General features: G+C 46.3%; 1 protein-coding gene across 1 annotated transcript in view; it reads left to right on the forward strand.

Annotated features, from left to right (window-relative positions):
- Positions 1 to 24,155, forward strand: part of arhgap22a (Rho GTPase activating protein 22a) — a 410,547-nt gene that overhangs the window by 149,189 nt on the left and 237,203 nt on the right. The window lies entirely within an intron of this gene.

The raw sequence follows: 24,155 nt of genomic DNA on the forward strand, positions 1-24,155 counted from the left end.
CACAATGTGACTATTCCTGACCATGGCAAGAGTCAAGCAAAACAGTTACAGGAGAAGGAGGTGCCTTGGCCCCATTCCTCCATCCCTCCCAAATCACTCAACTGAGTCTGGCCACGAGACATTCTCCAACAGGCCCACATCTCACTTCACAGAGGTTTAATGTTAAACATGGCTGACCAGAGTTTCCAACTTAATGAGGAAAGATTGGATAGGCTGGGGTTGTTTTCTTTGGAACAGAGGATGCTCAGAGGAGACCGAATTGAGGTGTATAAAATTATATGGGGCCGAGATAGGATGGATAAGAAGGACCTATTTCCCTTAGCAGAGGGGTCAACAACCAGGGGGCATAGATTTAAAGTAAGTGGTAGGAGGTTTACAGGGGATTTCAGGAGAATTATTTTCACCCAGAGGGTGGTGGGGGTCTGGAACTCACTGCCTGGAAGGGTGGCAGAGGCACCACATTTAAAAAGTTCTTGGATATGCACCTGAAGTGCCGTAACCTGCAGGGCTATAGACAGAGCTGAAAAGTGGGATTAGCTCTTTGTTGGCCGGTGCAGACACGATGGGCTGAATGGCTTCCTTCTGTGCTGTAAATTTCTGCGATTTCTATCTGCTTTTTATGATCTGTCAAATCCATTTGCCCATAAATGTGTCTATGTATTCACATGGACACACACGACCAAAATTAAATTGTCCCCTCCCCCAAATAATTCAGCACAATGAGAGGCAACATAATGAATTAAACTGTACAACATGAGAGCTGGCCCACAAACATAAACCATTCAACTAGTAATTACTCTTTTTCAAAGAACAGCTTTGATATTGCTGATAATTCCAATGTATTAACTTCCTTAATATATTGAGGCCGAGGAGTTCGGCATGTAATCAGAATACCACCGAACTATTCAGCTCTGCAGTCGACAGCCAATTCACTGTAAGCCGATTAAAACAACACATTCTGGATCATCTTCAACCTTGTGTTACTGTGCCGAAAGCAGCCCTTCTTGAGTTTCTTAATGACCCTGCTCAATGTACTTAAACTTGCACTTGGCTGCATAAGCGAGTGCCTAGCTACTGGTGAACAGATACTTGAAATCTGATCTTGCTGCTTAACATTTAACTGGATGCACCGTACCTCACACATCCGTCAGTCTTAGGGAACTTTATGTAACGAGAGGCACATGGACACTAAACCCCAAACAGAAAGGAGAAATCAGAATCAAGTTGAGTCAGAATCTGCAATTTCCCCCACATGATTGGGGTTCAGATCCACTTGTAACTTGGGGTGCACTTAGTATTGGTGTGAAGTGTTTTCTGTTGCCCACCTGTAATACAGAGCTCCCCCTAGTGGACTACTGTGGTAATGCAACCACTGATGTATATAATAAAAGAATCACGTGACAAGGTCACATGACAAGTTCTTGTCGCGCCATCTTGTGTGTTTGTGATGTCGTAACCACCAACACTGAAATTGTGGTGTAAATCCAGACTCAACGTTTGATCTGACTCGAGGGAGAAACAGTTTGAGACTCCCTGGAGGAGATAACCTCACAATACTTTGTTTGACTTGATGAGGGAGTGTGACCAGATTCAGAGAGTGCCCAGGTGGTCTCGGATCACCTGGCCCCTTTGTAAAATGACCTACAATGGATATAAAAGCTCAGCCAATGCAAATGCTGGCTCTCTCCCCAATTCTGTATGAGCACCGAATCTAGGCTGACACACCAGTGCAGTGCTGAGGGAGCGCTTTTGGATGCAACGTTAAACCGAGGCCCCGTCTGCTCTCTCAGGTGGATGTAAAAGATCCCATGGCACCAGTTAGAAGAAGAGCAGGGGTGTTCTCCCCGGTGTCCTGGCCAATATTTATCCCTCAATCAACACCTAAAAACAGATTATCTGGTCATCACATTGCTGTCTGTGAGAGCTTGCTGTGCGCAAATTGGCTGCTGTGTTTCCTACATTACAACAGTGACTACACTCCAAAAGTACTTCATTAGCTGTAAAGCGCTTTGGGACATCCTGAGATTGTGAAAGGCGCTATATAAATACAAATCGTTCTTTCTTTAAGCATTTAAAATGAAATACTGGGAGAGGAGACTGTAAGCACATACTGGTAACTGCACTGTAAATGCAACCAAAGTGCAGACATAATTCATGAAACCATTGTACATTTTGATAGCAAGGTTCTTGCAGGAGGAGTAGATTGATTGACACATCTAGTTTCCTCAGCATGGCTGTGTTTGCACTGGGAACAGTGTGGGTCCAGGGATTGTGGCAGCTCACTTGGTCTCGGTTTCTGCAAAATGCACCTTTGCAGTAAATGAAGTTGCATGTGCGTAATGTGAAACTTTGCTTTTTTTTTAATGCGCAATAATATTTTATGACTGATCAGTCCAGAGAAATCTATGTGCTGCCCTTAGTCTCTCGAGACTTAGCTGGAGGAGCTTGGCAGGTAGGTGTTATCTTTCATAAATAAAAACAGACAATGCTGGAAATCTCAGCGGGTCAGGCAGCATCTGTGGAGAGAGAAACAGAGTTAACGTTTCAGGTCGATGACTTTTCAGCAGAACTGGAAAAAGCTAGAGTCGTAACAGGTTGTAAACAAGTTCAGAGGCAGGGAAAGGGGGGAGGGGAGGAAAGGACAAAAGGGAAGGTCTGTGATAGGGTGGAAGGCAGGAGAGATTAAATGGCAACAGGTATGATTACATTACAACAGTGACTACACTCCAAAAGCACTTCATTGGCTGTAAAGCGCTATGAGAACGTCCGGTGGTCGTGAAAGGTGCTATATAAATCTTTTTTTCTTTTATGATTGTATAAAGCAAAAGGAGATGGTAAAGAAACAAAAGATGGTTCCAGAAGAGATGTAAATGGGAATGGCAGAACCATCAACAGCTGCCATTTGAAAAAAATAAGAGCAGAGGTTAAGGCCTGAGGTTAAGGTCTTAACTTTCTGTTGCAATATGATTCATTCTATTGTCTTGGTGGCTTTATTGACTTCTGATATAAGCTGCCAGTTCTGTGATGCCTATTTCCCCTTGCAACCTTTGGGCTGTCTTCCCATGGCCAAGCTTCCCATCATACCATGTGATTACAATGACTTGTTACTAATATAGCTACTGACATACATTAAAAGATCAAACTGATACACGTGATGGAATAATCACAGGTTCTCATCATATCAGCACATTGAGCAATGCTACTATCCTATTGGCCCCTTAAGCCAATTGCAGACCCTCCGCATCATGTGCATCCTTTGCGGAGGGGAGCGGGCAGGTCGGAGGGCCTCCTCGTAAGACTGCTCCTGGGCATGGCCAAGGTGGCCATTAACCGATCCAGGCAGCGGGCGGTCGAGGGGGTCGTTCGGCCTGACTGCCTGCCTCTCTTCCGCGGTTACATTCGCGCCAGGGTGTCCCTGGAGATGGAGCACGCGGTGTCCACCAGTTCTCGCGGCTTTCTGTGAGGTGGGTGCCGGAGGGACTGGAGTGCATCATCACCCTTCGCAACCAAATTCTAATTTGATGAAAGGTTTTTGTTATAGTCTTAAATTGTTACTTTGTGGGTTCTAGTGCCCTTGTCAAAAGGGGGCATTTGAGTTAAGTATCAACAAAAATAGTTGTATATATGATCATCCAAAATTGACGGGCAGGAAAAGACCACCTGGGCTCATCACAAACCTATACAATACACCACGATGGCCGGAGCATCATGACTAAAGAGTACTTCTATTCCCCCACACCTCTGCCCACCCCGCCCTGACCGCACTTCCTACCTGCCACCCCACTGACCCCACCTCTCCACAGCCAGACATTCTCCTGGGTCAATCCCCCACTGGTCAAACGGTCTGCATGTCTGATCTCCTTGCTGGTTGAGGGAAGATGCTCCTGGTTGTGCAGTCACATTATATGAACTGATTGTAGATTGAAGTCATCCATGTAGTCAGGAAGGAGGAAGCTAATTGTCATCATCATCACAGGCAGTCCCTCGAAATCGAGGAAGACTTGCTTCCACTCTAAAAGTGAGTTCTCAGGTGACTGAATAGTCCAATACGGGAATTACAGTCTCTGTCACAGGTGGGGCAGACAATGGTTGAAGGAAAGGGTGGGTGGGGAGTCTGGTTTGCCGCACGCTCCTTCCGCTGCCTGCGCTTGTTTTCTGCATGCTCTCGGCGACGAGACTCGAGGTGCCCAGCGCCCTCCCGGATGCTCTTCCTCCACTTAGGGTGGTCTTTGGCCAGGGACTCCCAGGTGCCGGTGGGGATGTTGCACTTTATCAAGGAGGCTTTGAGGGTGTCCTTGAAACATTTCCTCTGCCCACCTGGGGCTCGCTTGCCGTGTAGGAGCTCCGAATAGAGCGCTTGCTTTGGGAGTCTTGTGCCGGGCATGCGGACAATGTGGTCCGCCCAACGGAGCTGGTCGAATGTGGTCAGTGCTTTGATGCTGGGGATGTTGACCTGATCGGGAACACTAATGTTGGTGCGTCTGTCCTCCCAGGGGATTTGCAGGATCTTGCAGAGACATCGTTGGTGGTATTTCTCCAGCGATTTGAGGTGCCTACTGTATATGGTCCACGTCTCTGAGCCATACAAGAGGGCGGGTATCACTACAGCCCTGTAGACCATAAACTTGGTGCTGGATTTGCGGACCTGATCTTCGAACACTCTGAAGGTCTAATCAATATACATGCTCATGTAGTTGGAACGGGTTGTATCACTCAGTGAACTGATGGGTAATGTAAGCAGTTACTTACTAAAATACAGCAAGACAAATCCATGCCCTTGTCTTGCTAATAACCATCTCTACCAGCCCTGTATTCAGCTTAGCATTGGGAATTCCAGTGTCATATGTTACAAAAAAATCAAATTGTTCTTGCTCTTTTCCGCACCCAATTCATTTCTTAAAAGAAGAATCTATCTCAATTTGTGAGTGTGAAGTTTCGAACTGTGTATTTACAGAACATTTCTTCCAATAAAATATAGATTTCAAAAAGTTAAGATGTCCATTCGAATTCCTGTTACCAAAAACTGCAATTTTGATATCAAATGCTCATGGTATTCATTAAAATCAAGAACTACTGGACAAAATAACCATAATTTAAAAAAAAATCAAATATGAACATTCTTCCCTCAACCAACACCACCAAAACAGATATTCAGATCATTTGCCATCTGTGGGACTTTGCTGTCCCACTGGGTTTTCTTAAATAAAAATATTGACTATACATCAGAAACAATAATCCCAGAAAATGCTGGAAATCTTAGAGGGTCAGGCAGCATCTGTGGAGAGAGAAACAGAGTTAATGCTTCAGGTCGATGACCCTTCGTCAGAACTGGCAAGTGTTCAAAATGTAACAGATTCTTAAGGAAGAGCTGGGGCCCTGAAAGGGGGTGGTGGGGTAGAACAAAAGGGAAAGTCTGAGATAGAGTGGAAGACAGAAGAGATTTGAGAGACAAAGGGGATGATGGGCCGAATTAAGATGGTAACAGCACAAGTTAGGAAAGAAAAGATGAGTCTAGATAGGATGTGAATGGCAGAATGATTACCAGCTGCCGTGGGAAAGAGAGAAAGAGAAAATAAAATTTAAAAAGGGGGCATTTTTGTTTTTAAAAAAAAAGTGAGACAAGGGACAAAAAGTGGCCAGAGGTTATGGTCTGAAATTGTTGAACTCGATGTTGAATCCGGAAGGCTGTAAAGTGCCTAAATGAAAGATGAGGTGCTGTTCCTCGAGCTTGCATTGGGCCTCATTGGAACAGTTTCATTGGTTGGTTGTAAAGCACTTTAGGACGTGTTGACGATGTGATAAAGCACTATGGGGGAAAGGACCCTTCACCTTGTCCTCTCAATCAGCACTCGGTCTTGGAGTTCGCGTCCAAAGTTAACCTTTGCACAATTCACTTAAGGCAGCCATGACCAATCCACCTACAGATTGACCTCAACAACGTCCCATTATTTGCAAATCCTACACGATTAATTTATGTGGTCTCTGTACACTGGCGCTAACTGTCACAAAACAGCATTTCACACCCCGTGTCACACAAATGCTCTATAAAGGCAGTTTAGCACCTGCTAATTAATAACGATGACTGAATTTGTGATCCCATTCTCAATTGCTTGAGCCTTGATACACGGGCGGTTATGACAGAGTGCTAGCAAACTAATTACTTCACGTGGTGCAGGAAATATTAAAAAGCCATTTTCTCTCCGGGTAGGGAACTTAGCAGAGAGAAGAAAAAAATCTAATCACTCTGTAATGCACAGATGCTGCAGAGTCAGTCTTTCTGCACTTGACAGCTTATGTCACTTTGCCAGATCCAAGGTGTCCGTGACACAGAGCTGCAGCTCTGTGAATCATATAAAACACATCAAATTCTTACAGGGCTCGACAGGGTAGATGCAGGTAGGATATTTCCCCTGGCTACGGAGTCTAGAACTAGGGGTCACAGTCTCAGGATAAGGGGTCAGCCATTTAGGACTGAGATGAGGAGAAATTTCTTCATTCAAAGAGTTGTGAATCTCTGGACTTCTCTACCCCAGAGGGCTGTGGATGCTCAATCGTTGCATATGTTCAAGACTGAGATCAATAGATTTTTTGGGATATCAAGGGAATCAAGGGATATGGAAATTGGACGGGAAGGTGGAGTTGAGGTAGAAGATCAGCCATGTCCTTATTGAATGGCAGAGCAGGCTCAAAGGGTTGAATGGGATATTCTTGCTCCTATTTCTTATGTTCTTATTAACACAAGTAGAATAAAATGATGTTCTTAGACCTCGCACGTTAGTTCAATGGGGGAAATGCACCACCTATTTGGTATTGAACCATAGAGACAAGGAAAATTACAAGTTGGATCCCTGGTCTGTGCTGAGTTAGCCAATCTTTGCATAAGAAGATGTGCTATAATTGTTCTTAATGAGGCTTGACTAGGGAAAGGGATGAACATATATCAGCTCTCAATTGTTATGGAGTGTCCCCTGGCTGGAAAGTGCGTGAATACAGTTTTTGAGGACAGGATCAGGCTCATCTGTGAGAGTACTGGTGCACAGAGAGTAATGGTCTACTCCTGCTCCTATTTCTTATGTTCATTTGCCCATGAATTTTTGTCTATGGGCTAGAAATTGCGGAGCGCCCTATTTGGGTCGATAACTTTTGTGGGAGCGCAAAAGTATTGCCGGGCATTGCCATAATAGATTCTGACGCGAACATCCGGTTTAGCGCTCCAAGAGGGAAGTTGGAGGGCTAAGTCAAGCGCTACCACTTCCCTTGGAGCACTAAAAAGTGAGAGGGGCAGAAGTGGTGCAGCGCTGCACAATGTCCCGGGCAGTGCTGCCGGTTTCACAGGCTCCTTCCCTCCCTTAAAGGAAAGGGCCAATGCTGCGGTCATTGGAGGCTAAGGCCTTACAGTCGTCGACAGCACCCGCGATACGCACAGAGCAGCCCCAAGAACTGTAAGGGAGCGAGGGCTGATCAATTGCGGATTGGACAAAAAAAAATCAAAAGTCAGCACATTGGGGTGATAATAACATTTTGGCCTGCCTGACTACCACTGCCTTTAATGAACTCTCTCCAAGCGGCCAGTCGAGGTGACGACACCTCCTGCAGCTGCCGTTGTTGACACCCAGCGATGCCACAGGAGGCGGGAACGAATTTTACATCTGGGGCGATAACGGTGCTCTGCGCACTGAATGACATCATGATCTCCAGGGCACAGGAGATCGAGGCAGTAAGTTTTAGTAGCAGCGCTAACCCGTCATGGAAGTTCACAGCATCGGTAATCTCGCCACGGCTGGTCAGTAAGCCATTAATGTCCCGTTATCGCCCCGCGGAGGCACAAACGGGAGGCGCAAAGGAGGTCCATTTCTCCCCTTATGTATTCACGCAGACACACGCGGTAACATTCAAATTGGCCCTTCCCCAAATAATTCAGCACAGCTGCAATTAGATACAACATAATGAATTGAACAGTACAATCTGAGAGATTGCCCAGTACATAAAGCATTCGACTAGTAATTACACTGTACAAAAACAGCTTTGGCCTTGTTGTTAATTCCTGTGTGGGTTAATATATTGAGGCCGAGGAGTTCAGCGTGTAATCAGAATACCATCGAACCGTTCAACTCCACAGTCGACAGCCGATTCACTGCAAGCCGATTAAAGCAACACATTGTGGATCACGGAGCATCGGAGCAGCTTCAACCTTGTGTTACTGCGCCGAGAGCAGCCCTTCTTGAGTTTCTTAATGATCCTGCTCCATGTACTCAAACTTGCACTTGGCTGCATAAGCGAGTGCCTAGCTACTGGTGAACAGATACTTGAAATCCGATCTTGCTGCTTAACATTTGACTGGACTCACCGTACCTCACACATCCGTCTGTCTTAGGGAACTTTATGTAACGAGAGGCACATGGACACTAAATTCCTAACCTGATTTTAAAAATTTGAATCACGTGGCACCAACGCGGATTAATTTCACAGTAATTCTGCAATTTCCCCCACATTATTGAGACTCAGATCCACTTGCAACCTATCAACAGCTGAAGCTTGCTTCCAGTTCACTTACTGAGGCAACAATACTTGGAAAGAACATAAGAACATAAGAAATAGGAGCAGGAGTAGGCCATTTGGCCCCTCGAGCCTGCTCCGCCATTTAATAAGATCATGACTGATCTGATCTTGGGCTCAGCTCCAGTTCGCTGCCCACTCCCCATAACCCTTGACTCCCTTATCATTCAAAAATCTGTCTATCTCCATATTAAATATATTCAACAAACCAGCCTCCACAGCTCTCTGGGGCAGAGAATTCCACAGATTTATGACCGTCTGAGAGAAGACATTTCTTCTCATCTCAGTTCTAAATGGGCGATCTCTTATTCTGAGACTATGCCCCCTAGTTCTAGAATCCCCCGCGACGGAAAACATCCTCTCTGCATCTACCCTGCCAAGCCCCCTCAGAATCTTATATGTTTCAATAAGATCACCTCTCATTCTTCTAAACGCCAATGAGTATAGGCCCAACCTGCTCAACCTTTCTTCATAAGACAACCCCTTCATCTCAGGAATCAACCTCGTGAACCGTCTCTGAACTGCCTCCAATGTAAGTATATCGCCACGGCGACACTTGTTTAATTCTGTGCAAATGTGCAACCTGCAACATGTGAATGAACTGAAGGGCCATCTAATTTTCTCTTGAGGAGGACAGCTGATCTCTCCTGATATGAACTGGCTGTCCCTTCTCTCATGGAGGAAAATGCTCCCCCCATCCCCCATTGTTCTCCCTTATCCACAAATGTGAACATTTTTCATGACTTTCTGGGCTTTGTTTGAACTCTTCGAATAGTCGGACAGTTGGAGCGAAACTAAAATAACACAAGGTCCAGAAAGGGAATTAAGAGCTAACATCTTCAAAAAGCAATGTCTAGAAAATATTTTTCCATTCATTTGCAAATCATGCTACAACATAAATTAGGAACATGAGGCATGGGACAAGGAAAAGATGTTTGGTTCATCGAGCCACTCCTCCACGATCAATGTAGGGCATTCCTGATCGTAGCTACTTATTTAATCTCACAAGGGAAGGCTTTGCATCATTTCAGAAGTTGCGTCAAATCACATCACTTGTCCATGTAATCGTCACAAAAATGACATTCTGTGCAGCTCCTCAACCTTCACAACCCTGCCTGAAAGGAAGAAACCCTCACCACATTTAAAAAGTACTTGGATGTGCACTTTGAAGTGCCATAACCTGCAGTGCTATGGACCAAGAGCTGGAAAGTGGGATTAGCTCTTTGTCGGCCGGTGGGGACACGATGGGCCTCTATGGCCTCCTTTATGATTCTATGAACACAAAACTTGCAAGCACTTCATCATGGAGAGAATGCTCTTCACTACAGTGCATCAGACATACTATATCTCATTAGACAAGAATACTTCTTAGAATTTCTATAACAGTAATGGTGAGAAACTACCGGGGTAGTTTTGCAGGATTTCTGCCATGAAGCCACGTCAAGTGGAAATGCGGGTCGGAAATCGACTTCTTCTGTGACCCATAGTGGGAGCTTCACCTCACAATATTATATCTCCATACAGTTCCTTAACACAGTGGCTGAGCAACACTTTGGAGATGATATATTTTTAATCAATCCAAGTTCAGGAGCCAGTCTCCTTCCCTGAATGATAATGAATTCTGTGACTTCTTTGACTTTCCCAGTTTTGCATCATTGGTGACACACCGTTGGAAACTGCATTCTAAATTAGCTAGACCTTGCGCTCAAGTGGGTTGAGCTAAGGAGCAAGTAGTATGTGTGCTAATGAACCTTATCTTCCCACTCCTACACACTTATCAGTTGAGCTGAGCCCAATCCTCCCAGATGCCTTTTCTACAATCATTTGATGATAAATTAAACACAATGGGCCAGGTTTTCTGAAATTTGACTCCCTTTTTGATGAACTTTCTGGGTAGTGAATGTAGGAAAGGCAGGGGTGATGGGGACCGGGGTTGGTGGTGGGGGAGGGGGGGGGGGGGCGTGGGAGCTGTGATGCAGTGTTCCCAGCCCTCCTCGCCAATGCAAGGACTTCCCAGCAGAAGCCAATGAAGTACTTTTTGAAGTGTAGTCACTGTGGATTCTCATTACAACACTCATATTTCTGAAGGTGCCATTCAAATTAAATGAGCAGTGGTGGAGTCTCCATCGTAAATACCTTTGCAAACCCAGGTATCAGGAATCCCACTGCGTTCCGAATGTCAGCATTGCTAAGGAGGTGAACGGAAGGGTTTCCATTTTAAATGGCTTGTAAGCCAAGTGCATTCAATGACAGAGTGATATAACACACTCAACAAGGACACTCAATTCAAAGAGGGTACAATTAATCATGATGGGTACGGCAAAATAGGCGCTAGGGAGTCGTCAGCCCTTTTTACACCACGTTCAGTTTTCTTTTCCACGGAAGTGTACAATGGGTTATCAGACAAAATTAGACCGAGCCATATAAGAAGATATTACGACAGGTGACCTCTTTGGTCAAAGAGGTTAAAAAAAAAAGCAAAGTCGTGCATTTATATAGTGCCTTTCACGACCACCGGACGTCTCAAAGCGCTTTACAGCCAATGAAGTACTTTTGAAGTGTAGTCACTGTAAAATGTAGGAAATGCGGCAGTCAATTTGCATACAGCAAGCTCCCACAAACAGCAATGTGATAATGACCAGATAATCTGTTTTTGTTATATTGATAGAGGGATAAATATTGGCCAGGCCACCGGGGATAACTTCCCTGCTCTTCTTCGAAATAGTGTCATGGGATCTTTTACATTCTCCTGAGAGAGTAGACGGGGCCTCGGTTTAATGTCTCATCTGAAAGACAGCACCTCCAACAGTGCGGCACTCCCTCAGTACTGTACTGGTGGGTCAGCCTGGATTTACGTGCTCAAGTGCCTGGTGTGGGACTTGAACCCACAACCTTCTGACTCAGAGGCAAATGTGCTCTCCACTGAGCCACAGCTGATACAGGAGAGGGAGGTGGGGCAGAGAGGTTTAGAGAGGGAATTCTTAAATCACTCATTTCGTGCTTTTGCTGTAGACCAATCTCACGCCCAAAATTTAACGGCTGCCCTAATTTGCCCCGGACGCAGCCAATCCTGCCTCCACCAGTGTAAGCACAGCATAGACACCCCTCCCCCTCCCATGCACCATCACCAAGGCGGTTGACTACTTCGAAAGCAGCAGCAATCCTCACCTCCCTGCCCCCAGAGGTGGGTTCCCTGTCGGCTCGCCGGCCCTGGTTGGACATATCCCTGGAGGTTTCATCACATGACCTCCTGCCTTCAACCGCCCCACCCCCACAGTCCCGCCATTGGTCACCTGACCTGTCCATCCTCATGGTGCCCCACCTCCCCACTGCCAATCGCAATGTGAACAGACTTCATTACCCAATTGGATGATTCTTGACCGTCAGCCCAACAGACCTTTTGTCCCGTGTCCGATATTTTTATAACTAATATACAAAGAAAATAAAAAAAACACCGTTTTTTATTGGCCCTATGATTTTCCTCCTGGGTTTGCTGGCAGCAGTGTCCTGGACATTAATCTTTAATTCCTGGAGACTCCAGGGCAATTCCTGGAGGGTTGGCAACCCTAGTTCCCTGGCCCCATCCCAAATACTACCACAAGCTCCCCACAAATATAATGAACCTTGACCCCAGAAGATCCCTTGGGCTCAGGGTGGATTACCCAACAGTTAGGCTCAAAGCCCACCCCATCACCAATCCGGCCGGTGTCCAACCAGGTCAGAACATCTAGGCCTAGTATTTAGATTAAATTTACCTCCACCCAAAACGGAGTGCATCTACCGATCTTTCAGTGTTCCGCCCGCCTCAATGTATGGGCCAGACAATCTGGGGAAATTCAGCTCTTTGTTTTTTTGGGGAGCAGGGCGGATGTGGTGTCGTCAGTGGGACGGGCAGGACCGCCAGTCGCTCCGAGTCATCAGCGCCGCGCCGACGTTTCATAGCGTCTGTCCCCTTCAGTTAAAAGGGGAGGGCCGCTGAGAACTCTGTAGCCACTTTAGTGCCAAACATTGGGCCACTAGGGAGGGTTTCGGCTGTGGTCACCAGTGCCGGGCCGACATGGCGGTCGGTCGACGATTAGAATAAAATGGCGGCCGCGGCAGACGTGACACCGGGAAAAGCTGTCGGCACTTTCCCACGCGGGACCGAAAGGGGAACGCTGCTGGTCAGTAAGGGGTCGACGGGCCGGCAACGGGGATGTTCTCCGCTGGGAAGATCCACGAGGGCGTTTTTCAAAATGGCGGCTCCTCCGTGCCGACCGAGCGGCGAGTTCTGACCGACCCGCACGGCTCTTACAGAAAGGGCCAATTTCGGCTCCTTTCTTTCTTATCATTCTTCTACCACCATCATCTCCGAGCATTGCTCACTGCTCTGTGTCCATGAAATTGTCCATTTAATTCATTCATCAACCTTGTCCTGTCGGACAAAGACACATCCAGACCCAATTAGTCAAGATCCCTCTGCTAGCTGTGCAAATATTTGATTATCACTTCAACAAAATTAATCTGGGTTGGAACAATTTCTGAACAATTTCAAACAGTCAGCTGCATTCCCAAAGCCCTACAGAGGAGTAATTTGCTCATTAGAAAGGACACTTATCTTCAACACTCGGCGACTAAATGATTTTCATTCCCGCAGGTAATTGGCTCGTGCCCAAAATAAATCTGTCTTACATGGCAGTCGGAGCAGATAGTTCAGAGTCTGGCACGATTTGAAAGGACGAGAAAGTTAACATCAAAACCCCATTATCTGAAAAGCTGTTGATGTGATGGGCTTGCACACAATAAAACAGACAACAATGAGGAGATGTTGTTACATTTGATGAATACGAAATGCGGATGGCACACCACAGTTGGTTCTGAATAAACAATGTAACCACTCCAAACATAGTTCTGTGTCAGGCGAAAGATTCCAGTGTAACGTTCCCACTCACTCCTACTCTTACACAGGTCTTGATCCAAACATTACCCTGATCTGTAAGAGCTTACTGAAAGAGGCCATCATTTTTCATTCCAATGGATTGCTGCAATTTGACATGTCGAGATTACACTGGTATTAACCATTAGCTTGCAGCTGCTAAAAATAATAATTCCCATTGCTTTGACCACTGCGATGTAACCAATAGTGCTTTTTTGCCTCAGGATCATTTCTCCAACCACCCCCAAACCCAAGATCCAAATAGAAGATATAAACCATTACGTAAAGCTGAACGCAGCAATGCAATTCGCAGCATTTCAACAGCGCTGTTTTATTGGTGATAGCATTTTAGCATCAACAGCGACACTCATTCCTGGTTCTCACTTTGGCCCCTCTAGCTGTTGTCCACACTTTTTGAAGGTTTCCTCTATTCTTCCTCATGGTTTCTATCATCTTTCTGCCCATAGGCTTTGCACAATTTTTCTTTATTTGTTTCACTTTGCGTTGTCCTACTAATCTGTTGAGGGCATGTTTGTGCAGTCTGCACTTGCTAATCCTTGATATGCGGTGATGTCACTCTCAGCTGCGGTTGGCTTGATGGATTGATGCTCCCCACGCAATGCGTTTCATCTTTTCCCTCACTCCCGAGAAGTTGGCCATTATTAAGGTGTGTGCTTGGGAAGTGGTTTGCGATATTGTCGCCAGTCAAGTCAAATTTAATCAGCACGGTAGTTATGCAAAACGAGTGCATTAACACATTAGGCATGCTAATGTACTTGTAAACCCAATTAAAGGACATCCAGACAAATGGTATTCTGCAGTACTATTTGGTTATTTTAATCTCAGACGATAACACTCCAGAATGTTCATCTCATCATTTGTTCAACTGCTAAATACATTCAGTAAATGAGGGTGAAATTGTTCCAAAAAACAGTACTTTACAGGTACTTACCTAGATTGCCTGTCAGCATGACTAGATCGACCATTGGAATTAGGTTTAAAAAAAATGTATTTTTCCATTCTCTGCCCCGATACCCCTGCAAAAAAAATCCCTCCATACTGTGGGACATGCAACTGAATAGGAACACGCAAAAAATGGGGGACTGGGTCATTTAGTGGTTTGAGAATCACACTCTACTTCAAGGGACCTGGTTTTGGACAAAGCCCGTGCTGGCTTGTTCGCACAGTTGTATTGCCTTTTGGGTGCATTCGTCACTGCTCCCGGATGGGTGCAGCCTCAGCAATGTCCAAGAAGCTCGACAGCAGCCAGGTCAGGGCAGTTGTCTAGATTGTTGCCCCTGCCAATGGGCTCAAGATCCATCCCCTCCACTACCGGTGATCTGGGTCGAGTGTGAGCTGGCACAACCCCAATTCTAATTGGGCATGAGCCCGCCATACATAGCTTGCCCACCAGTCAGCACTAAATTGGCAATCAGTACTAAGCTGGCAATTTCCCTCCGAGAGACCACGAGGATGGATGAGTGGGCGAGGAGTTGTTCTCCAAGGCTTGAGTTCAGATTGGAGAAAGCGTTCCTCTGCCCAACCTTGGCCTGTTTGATACCAACACTCAGCCTCAGTTACATCATGTATCGTTATTTGGTCTTAAGATGTGAGCTGCACTAGCGAGGCAGTATTCATTGCTCACCCCTTCTTATCTTGAGGGCGACAAGAGCCAAGCACGTAGTATGGGATTGGAGTCACATGTAGGCCTGACCATGTAAGGGCTCCCTTCCCTGAAGGACAATAGTGAACCAGTTGGCTTTTACAACATTCCAGGTGTTTTTTGAATGCTCAATTATGACGCTGCCCAACATATTAGCAAATTTAATAAATTCATTTTCACAACTTGCCATTTAAAAAAACAAATTGTTCACCCGTATTGCCCTTGAGAAAGTGTTGGTGAGCCGCCTTCTTGAACCGCTGCAGTCCGTGTGATTGATACGTCTTTGTTGCAGCTTGGTACAACTGAGTGCCTCGCTAGGCCAATTCAAGATAAGAGTCAACTACATGGTGGTGGGTCTGGAGTCAGATATAGGCCAGACCGGGTAAGGGCGGCAGATGTCCTTCCCGAAAGGACATTAGTGAACCAACTGGGTTTTTCTGACAATCCGGTAATTTCATGGTCACCATTACTGATACTAGCATTTTAATTACAGATTTATTTAATTAAATTTAAATTCCCCCAGCTGCCGTGGTGGGATTTGAACTTACATCGCTGGATTATTAGTCCAGGTCTCTGGATTACTAGAGGTAACATAACTATCATCATCATCATAGGCAGTCTGGCAGTCTTTCGGGATCGAGGAAGACTTGCTTCCACTCTTAGCATGAGTTCTTAGGTGGCTGTACAGTCCAATATGAGAACCACATTTTCGGTCACAGGTGGGACAGATAGTCGTTGAGGGAAAGGGTGGGCAGGGAGCCTGGTTTGCCGCACGCTCCTTCTGCTGCCTGCGCTTGATTTTTGCATGCTCTCGGCGACGATACTCGAGGAGCTCAGCGCTCTCCCGAATGCACTTCCTCCACTTAGGGCGGTCTATGGCCAAGGACTCCCAGGTGTCAGTGGGGATGTCGCACTTTATCAGGGAGGCTTTGAGGGTGTCCTTGTAACATTTCCTCTGCCCACCTTTGGCTCGTTTGCCGTTGACGAGTTCCAAGTAGAGCACTTGCTTTGGGAGTCTCGTGTCTGGCATGCGAACTATGTGGCCTGCTGATCAAGTGTGGTCAGTGCTTCAATGCTGGGGATGTTGGCTTGGACGAGGACGCTAATGTTTGTGCGTCTGTCCTCCCAGGGGATTTGCAGGACCTTGCGGAGACATCGCTGGTGGTATTTCTCCAGCGACTTGAGGTGTCTACTGTACATGGTCCACGTCTCTGAGCCATACAGGAGGGCGGGTATTGCTACGGCCCGGTAGACCATGAGCTTGGTGACAGTCTTGAGGGACTGATCTTCAAACACTCTTTTCCTCAGGCGGCCAAAGGTTGCACTGGCGCGCTGAAGGTGGTGCTGGATCTCATTATCAATGCCTGCTCTTGTTGATAGGAGGCTCCCGAGATAGGAGAAGTGGTGTACACACACAGAGGCTGAACTCCAGAGACATAGTCGACGTATTTGCCGAGGCGTATGAAAGCATTAGTAAGACAAAGGTCTTACACCAGCCTGTCCTCGCCGCACAGCACTGCCCCCCAAACATCAAGATCCACGGCGTGGCCCTGGACAACGTGGACTACTTCTCCTAACATAACCACTGTGCTACTGTACCCCTAATTGTGGGATTTGAATTCACAACTCTGGGGTTCAGTAGCCAAGCCACCAGCCTACCATGCCTGACTTTCGTCAACAATCACAAAAATCCACCTGCAAAAAAACCCATCTCGAATACTTCACGTCTTACTTGCTTTGACTTCAGTGTTATTTCTGCGGAGTCATATTATAAACACCGCCGACTCCCTCCCCCCCCCACCACCAACCCCTCAGTATTTAGTGTCATCATCATAGGCAGTTCCTCGAAACGAGGATGACTTGCATCCACGTCGAAAAGGGATGAGTTCACAGGTGTTTCAATGAAGGACCTAATATTCTGGATCCCGAACTAGATCTTGAAGGGTGGAAGATGCCTGTGCGTGGATTTTTTTAACGTGGGGTGGCCGTTGCACACCAGCCACCACACGGGCTTGACAGAGCTAGGTCTTGGTCCAGTGGCAAGGATTAACCAGGATAACTGGAGACCAGCTCTGCTGCACGGACCGAGTGTGCACACATATCGCAGTGTGGGCTGGCCCGTGCTGCCCCTGGGCCCTCGCCTCTTCTAGGCACCGAAGTCTTGCCTCTCCTGGGCCCCGATCACATCCCTCTATGAACTCTTGCTGCTCCTTCGCCCCGACCTCGCCGCTCCTGCTGTACCTGCCCGCACTGCAGTCAGCCGTCGCCCTCCTGCATCAGCAGTGTGGCGGCCCGGCCTGGAAATCAGCGTGGTCCCGGCCTGCAAGACCATCAGCAGGCCGGGGCTATTAGAAGGAGCAGCGTGCGGCAGCAGACTATTTAGTGTAAGAAGCACTGGGACACCCCAAATCCAGTCGCGGTAGCTCGTTTAGCACCCGTGATGTTGCTGCTGCCAGGAATGGAAGCCAGATCCGAGTTACAAGTTTCAAAGGCCTGACCACTGACCCTCAAAGTGCAGCTGCTCACCAGACGCGTGACACGCTTCCGATCCATCGCAAGCTGTGCAGATGTCACTGTAACAAAGTGGACATTGTAGCCGAGCGGCATTGTGGACAGGGTGACGATTCTTTCCTCGGCTTATCATCTTTCGTAAAGCGCATGCTTCGTTTAGTTTGCAACCGGTGGGATCATGACATGTTGCGCACAATCTCCGTGTCTGAAATGCTTCTTTGGGCAAAGTACAAAATTGAAACAACAGCATAAAATATTCCTGAAGCGCAGAGTAAAATTCCTTAGTCAATAAAATGTCCGGTTATTAATGGCTGAAGGGCCAGAAAGAACCACCCCCGCAAAATCCATTAAGAAGTGAATTCAAATTTGTGCTCGAGTCAAACCGCAGGGGCATTTGTGAGTCAAACTTGCTGAGATTTAATGCTGGCAAAGCATCAAAAATGTTATTGAGCAGGGGGGTCAGACAGCAAGCGGTCCTGTCAGCTTCAAGCAGAAAAACTCCACTAAAGACAAAAGAATTCCTTTGTGACTATAAACAAAATGGCAGTGAAGTCCCAGACTGCTTTAAACTGGACGGAATGTGACAGCCCAGGAACCTGTGATCAAACAGAGGGTTGGGAGGAAAAAAAGCACAATTTCATCTCATTGTGTCTGTGCACTTGAGAATTGGAAAAGGTTGTTCATCCACCCAAAGATAGGGAGTGTTATAAAATTTCGAAAGCACAGGAGTGCATCGCTTCAACGAAACCATCGTAAGATCAGCCAATCGATTGTGTTCTTGGAATCACAGAATGGTTACAGCATAGAAGGAGGCCATTCGGCCCGTCGAGCCCGTGCTGGCTCTCTGCAAGAGCACCTCAGCCAGTCCCGCTCCCCAACCCTTTCCCCATAGCTCTGCAATTTTTTTTCCCTTCAGGTACTTATCCAATTCCCCTTTTGAAAGCCACAATTGAGTCTGCCTCCACCACCCTGTCAGGCTGTGCATTCCTGATCCCAACCACTCGCTGCGTAAAAAAAAAGGTTTTTCCTCGTGTCGCCTTTGGTTCTTTTGCCAATTACCTTAAATCTGTGTCCTCCACTTGTCGACCCTTCCGCCAATCAGAACAGTTTCTCTCGATCTACTCATCTAGAAGGCAAGACACATTTCCCCTCATTTCACCCACAATGCACTGCCGACGAGCACAAATGGTTAGTAAATCATTTCTCCACCCATCGAGCAAAAAAGAAGTCAATTCACACTTATAACAGGCACAAAATGCAGCTGTGTTCGAGCTCGAGACACATAAAACTAAGATCCACAGGCTGACAGGAAGCACGGTTTAAAAAATTGAGAGTATTGTAATTAGTAATGATGAGAAGAGGAGTCTGGGTAATTTTAGACCTTTTGAATGTACAGGTGCAGGGGAAAAGTGGGTGGAAGCGATATCCTCTGGTTCAGGTCCAGCATTGTCACAGTCAGTTCACTGAAAACTGAGATATCAGGAGAAAAGAAATGACAGAGATTGTAAAGCCATCAACATCACTAAATCTAGGCCAGCTATTGTAACTGTTTTTAGAAGTACAGTAAATAGTTTCACAAAACTGTTAAAATAATTTTTAAAAAATTTTTATTTCAGCATTTATTACCCATCCCTAATTGCCCTTGTCATGTATGTATGCTTGGGGTTACAAGCCACCAGGTGGCGTCACTGTCGGAGGTCATTGGGCTGTACGCACGTCTGTGCCAGCTCAGGTATAACAGGCAAGCCATCATGTAATGTAATCACTTTGGGCTCTAATAAAGCAGATTCAGGTCGGTACCTGTGTTAGTTTACAGTATTCAGTCTATCGAGTTATTACATACATAACAGCCTTTGAGAAGGTGGTGGTGAGCCACCTTCTTGAACTGCTGCAGCAACATCCCCACCAACATCTGGGAGTCCCTGGCCAAAGACCAGTCTAAGTGCAGGAGGTGCATCTGGGAGGGCGCTGAGCACCTCGAGTTTCATCGCCGAGGGCATGCACAAACCAAGCGCAGACAGCAGAAGGAGCATGTGGCAAATCAGGCTCCCCACCCACCCTTTCCCTCAACCACTGTCTGTCCCACCTGTGACAGAGACTGTAGCTCCCGTATTGGACTGTTCAGTCACCTAAGAACTGATTTTTAGAGTGGAAGCAAGTCTTCCTCGATTTCGAGGGACTGCCTATGAATGAGCCCATGTGGTGAAGGTACCCCCACAGTATTGTTAGGGAGAGAGTTCCTGGATTTTGATCCAATGATGATAAAGGAACGGTGATATATTTCCAAGTCAGGTCTTGGAGGGGGACTTGGAGGTGATGGTGGTCCCATGCACCTGCTGCCCTTGTTCTTCTCGGTGGTAGAGGTCATTGGAAGAAATTGAGTCTCAACAGATTTGCAGGTGTTGCAGTGTTATTGTACAATAGAAAGCTATGAGGCTCAATAATCCCCTTTCTCTCTCACACACACACACGCACACAGGCCTAAGGAGTTACTGTATTACTTGCCATGCAATTCTCATGTTTGGTAACAGCTTACATCGTTCCAAATGGATACTGGATCTGTGCTGCCTCCCATGTCCCAGTGAAATGATGAAACCCCTTCAAACAACTGCACATTGGCCTTGATGCTGTCATATTAGTCATGGGCTGTTTCTGCTGAATTGTCATGCATTCTGGTAAAATGAGACTTATACCCACCCAGACCATGATGCAGGCTAGAGACAGGGCCCCTCTCGCAGGAGCTTGTCAGTTCAATTCAAAACTGCGTCACTTGTCAGCGCTATGTGCAAAAGTTTGTAAAAGTGCAAAATAAAATGACTGCCTTTGAGCATTTTCCCCCCATCCTTAAAGGTTATGTTCGGGGTCAGGCGAGGAAGAATTCTTTCACACAAAGTGTAGCGGAAATCTCTCGACCCAAAAAGCTGTTGAGGCTGGCGGGGTCAATCGAAAATTTCAAAACTAAAATTGATAGGATTTTTGTCAGGCAAGGGGATTAAGGGTTGCGGAACCAAGGTGGGCAGATGGAGTTGAGATACAGATCGACCGTGAATGGTGGAACAGACTCCAAGGGCTGAATGGCCTCCTCCTGTTTCTGTGTTCCGAAATAACAGAGTTGCTTGCCTGCTGATTGAAAGCCTAAACGTGCAGCACTCCGAAAGGATTATTCAGTTGCAAGTGTTAGTTGTGAGAAAACAACTGCTGCTGAAACAACCACAAACAAGTTGCGGGTCATCTGATTTGTGAGCCACAGTTTACATGGAAAGAACTGTTCAGTTGCTGAAGAGATTGCTGATTTTGTTATGTTGGAAAACTCTGCAAGGAACGCAGTATGTGTTCATTGCAGTTGGTACCAAATGTTTGCAGCTAAAATTGGGCAGTGCCCCCGCAAAAAACTAATGATGCACGCACTAACATTATACAAAATTAGCTCAGGTTATTCAGGCTTTTAAATAAACCAATGGTTTTGTGGCTTTTATACCCTTGCTGTAATGCTGGGTTTATCCACTTTATTTTACGTCAATAAATAAAATATTAATTGTCGTATCTAACTTGCATCCATTACGCCAGCTGTGACTCAGTGGGTATCACCTTCGCCTCTGAGTCAGAAGGTTGTGGGTTCAAGTCCCACTCCAGATACTTGAGCACATAAATCGAGGCTGACACCGCAGTGCAGCACTGAGGGAGTGTGGCACTGCCGGAGGGGCCGTCTTTAGGATGAGACAATAAACCGAGGCCCCGTCTGCCCTCTCAAGTGGACGCAAAAGATCCCATGGCACTGTTTCAAAGACGTGCAGGGGAGTTATCCACCGGTGTCCTGGCCAATATTGATCCCTCAACTAATGCCATTTAACCGGTAATCCATCAATCAACATAACAAAAAGATTATCTAATCAATATCACAGTGCTGTTTGTGGGAGCTTGCTGTGCACAAATTGGCTGATGTGTTTCGTGGTTTACAGCAGTGACTATATTTCAAAATTATATCATTGCCTGTAAAGCGTTTCGGGACATCCTGAAGTTGTGAAAGGCGCTATATAAATGCAAGTGTTTTTTTTCTTGCATTGCTTTTCTATTGCCCTTGAAACCCAGATCAGCAATTGTTAACGGAGACTCTACATCATGAGAAGCAAGAACACAGAGTGCACGTTTATCTGCTTAACATTCTAAAGCCAAGAACCCCAGCATTCTACCCTCCATTACTGCTGATAAGTTACGATTATAATAACTTTTGGGAGCATTAGAGGTCAGCCGGGATGATTCCAGGATGGCTACTAAAAGGTGTTAGAAGTACTTTGCCTTTTAATTTTCTTTCAAGTGGATCTATAAACGAGCATTGCTATGCTCAGTTACTCAAACAAGCAAACAGGTTGAGTGCGCCTGAGTGTTAATTCGAAACAACTTGCGATGAGAATTTGAGAAAAATCTGAAGCCATGGTGGAACCCACTTTTATCCTCAAGCAGCAAAGCAGCTGCTATGAAAATAATTTTCTACCTAAATTGAATGATATTTTCCTGATGGACTGGTTAGCTGTCATTAGAAGGCGTTTTTAAGTGTTCTTGTAGAGTTTAAACATCCCAGTTTACACAGGTTGTCTTCAATAATAACAACAACTTGTATTTATATAGCGCCTTTAACGTAGCAAAACGTCCCAAGGCGCTTCACATATGAGTATTATGAGATAAAAATTTGACACCGAGCCACATAGGTAGAAATAAGTGCAGGTGACCAAAAGCTTGGTCAAAGAGGTATGTTTTAAGAAGGGTCTTTAAAGAGAGGTCGCGAGGCGGAGAGATTTAGGCAGGGAGTTCCAGAGCTAGGGCCCCAGGCAACAGAAGGCACGGCCACCAATGGTTTTGAGCGATTATAATCAGGGATTGCTCAGGAGGGCAGAATTAGAGGAGCGCAGACATCTCGGGGGATTGTGGGGCTGGAGGAGATTACAGAGATGCGGCCATGGAGGGATACCCATTTGTGTTTAATTAGGCGCTTAAATGTGGAATGGGCATATCACCTGAAACATAGCTACTATTGGGTGAACGACTAGCTCAGACAACTCTGAACAGTCTACTTTCTTAACAAAACATCCTAAGGGTTAAATTAACAATCATGGTGTAACACAATCCACATGGTATGTGTGAGCGCTGCCAAGATTTCTCATTGTTTGCCATGGTCTTCCCTGAATGTTTCACTTTAATCCAATTATATATTTAACATCGATACTGCGCCGTCGAACTTCTCCGACTGGGTGGGAAAAATATGTAAGCTGCATGGGATGTGTGTGTCACCTAGAGGGCATCGAGTGAGTTGCTGAACTCTGCACCAGATTTCCTTCCAACCCTCCGCCCCTCACCCCCAAGTGCACATTCGGGTTTTTTCCAATACTGAAGTCCAAAAGACACTGTGGGCTAAAAATTCAGTATAGCTGCCTGCTCGTGAACTTGAGTGCCAAGGCCGCTAAACAACAGTGTCCAGCATCTAGGAAAGAAGCCCAATTGGAAAATAATTTCATTTTACCTGCCCGCATGCTCCCCCTCGAACATATCGCCCCGGCAGCTTCTCCGTGAGGCCTGCTTTCCCCGTCGGAAGTAATGGCAGACGCTACATCAGGTGGAAGCAGTCACATTCATGGACCGCATCGCTACGGGGACGTTGCGCACTCATAGACGTCACCAAGTGGTTGGCGCTAGAGTGCACAGCGCTAACTCTTAGTGCCGCTGGTAAACCTCCACTGAAGGGCGGGGGAGGCACTGCCACTGCGCGCTTGGTCGGTGAGAGCTTAGCACACAGGTAGCGTCCCTCTCGGGCGCTAATGGGTGGCACTAAGCGACCGAATTTCTCTCATGGGTGTAAAGAGTAGACCACCTAGAAAGTGGTACTAGAAATAGTTTTAGATAAATGTGAAGGCCAAATTCATTTTTCCTTGAAGGCAGGTTCTCTGCTATTATATCCTGCACACACAAAGACCAGGAGACAGGCTGAACCTTTTCTAATATTACCAGATTTTTGGGGTTCGGCGGGGGCAGGGAGGGGGAAAGAGGGAGTAATTTGGCTAGACAACGGTGTCTAGACATTGGCAAAGTAGCATATCACTGGTGAATTTGTTCCACTGGACATATCGTATTACTACAAGGTTACAGAAGATAAATTGCGAATATCAGTGATCCAAGTACTTTACTGAGGGATTAGTATTGGTGTCAGTTGAGGCAGGCATTCCACGAGGTGGCCCTATCCAAAGGGTATAGTGAGCACAGATAGGCCAAGCATGGTCTTACGTAGGATTATATAGGATATACGGCCCAGAAACAGGCCATTCAGCCTAACCAGTCCATGCCGGCATTTATGCTCCACTCGAGCCTACTCCCGTCTTTCCTGATCTAAGTCAATCAGCATAACCCTCTATTCCCTTCTCCCTCATATGCTTGTCTAGCCTCCCCTTAAATGCATCTACACTATCCGCTTCAACCACTCTCTGTGGTAGCGAGTTACACATTCTCACCACTCTTTGGGTG

Source organism: Pristiophorus japonicus, chromosome 22 (assembly GCF_044704955.1).
Source record: "Pristiophorus japonicus isolate sPriJap1 chromosome 22, sPriJap1.hap1, whole genome shotgun sequence".
Classification (NCBI taxonomy): domain Eukaryota; kingdom Metazoa; phylum Chordata; class Chondrichthyes; family Pristiophoridae; genus Pristiophorus; species Pristiophorus japonicus.